The sequence below is a fragment of the Pterocles gutturalis genome, unplaced genomic scaffold, assembly GCF_000699245.1.
Source record: "Pterocles gutturalis isolate BGI_N339 unplaced genomic scaffold, ASM69924v1 scaffold4306, whole genome shotgun sequence".
NCBI classification, from domain to species: domain Eukaryota; kingdom Metazoa; phylum Chordata; class Aves; order Pterocliformes; family Pteroclidae; genus Pterocles; species Pterocles gutturalis.
This window is the reverse complement of record NW_010105230.1, coordinates 673-2,072: the sequence shown is the minus strand read 5'-3', so window position 1 is coordinate 2,072 and position 1,400 is coordinate 673.

The window sequence follows — 1,400 nt, the reverse complement described above, 5'->3', positions numbered from 1 at the left end:
GGGGGCCCCCCCCCCCCCCCCCAGACCCCCCACCAGGGCTTGGGGGAGTCGCTGCCTTTCCCCGAAAAAACCCAGGAGCAGACAAAACCGCCAAGATCTGATAATAAAATCTGTTTCAAACAGCTGTCTGCTGACAAGTATAATAAACTGCATTAATGGTGTCATTATTATTCCCTAATTAAAAGCTAATAACTAAGAGTTAATTGCCTTTAAAAGATGAAGCGGCGCTATGGCAGGGATTTATCTGCGCTTTTTCTTTGCTTGCCTGGCTGTGCTGATATTTTCAGGCTAATTAATTGAATCAAATCTTCCTGAAAACGAATCATCTCTCTGTGTCAGTTCAACCAATTGAATTAGAAGGTGTTTGCTGTGTCCTGGGTTTAAAAACATAGCGGTGTGCTCTTTGCGGCGTTACCTGGGGTGAGGGCAGTCGGCGGGGCTGAGCGACGTGCAGGGTACGGACACACTCGGGGGCGAGATGTTTGGATGGGAAAAACTTTCCCTGATGTCCAGAGGAGGGAACTGGAGCATCCGAGGAGCTGGAGGAACCCACCGCCTCCAGCTGGGTTGGTGCTGGGTAACTGCTCTCGTGGGGGTGGGCACAGAGCACCCGCAGCCTCAATAAATGGGTTTTATTCAGAGACAGAAAAAACCCTAAAGCACAGCTATCCGGAGGTTTTCTCTTCGGATATCAGCTAGGATCTTGCAGCGCAGGATGAAGCGTTCTGTTGGGATCGGGATTTTTTTTTTTTTCATACGATGGATGAGAAGCTATTTGCAAATATTTTAATTCTCACAAGGGCTGGGGCTGTTTGCAGGCGTCCCCCCCATCGCTGCCGGCCCGTGTGGGGCCGTGCTTTGGGTGCAGCCGCGGACGTGGCGCCGGGCACCACCTTCTCCCCGACCTCAGAATTCCCATCCCTGCCCCAGAAAGTCCCACTTCAGCATCCTCCTCCTAAGCTGCTGCCGGCTGTGTGATGCTCATCGAAAGGAACCAAATGTTCTCTTTGCAAGTTCACTTTATCAGTGTTCATCTTCTCCGTGGGGTAATTTTATTAAAGTTCCCCAAAGAGCAAACTGTAAATTCATTAGTGCCCGTTTTGGACCGCACCCTCCCTCATTTTGGGTAAAAAAAAAAGAGATTAGAAGTCATCTGGGCTCTGGGATAATTAAAAAGAAGATGCTCAAACATAATTCTTAATTAAACAGTAATGAGATAAGAACTTGTGTAGTCTGCTTTTAGTCTGGTGGAGAGATGCGGAGGTTCCCGTTGTAATTATGTGATTTGTGATCTTCCACACAAAGTTGTAATTAGGTGGGGTTTTTTTTTTTCCCCCTTTTTAAAATTTAAACATTATTTAGATTAAAAAAAAAAGTGCAACAATTTGAATCGGCTTTTC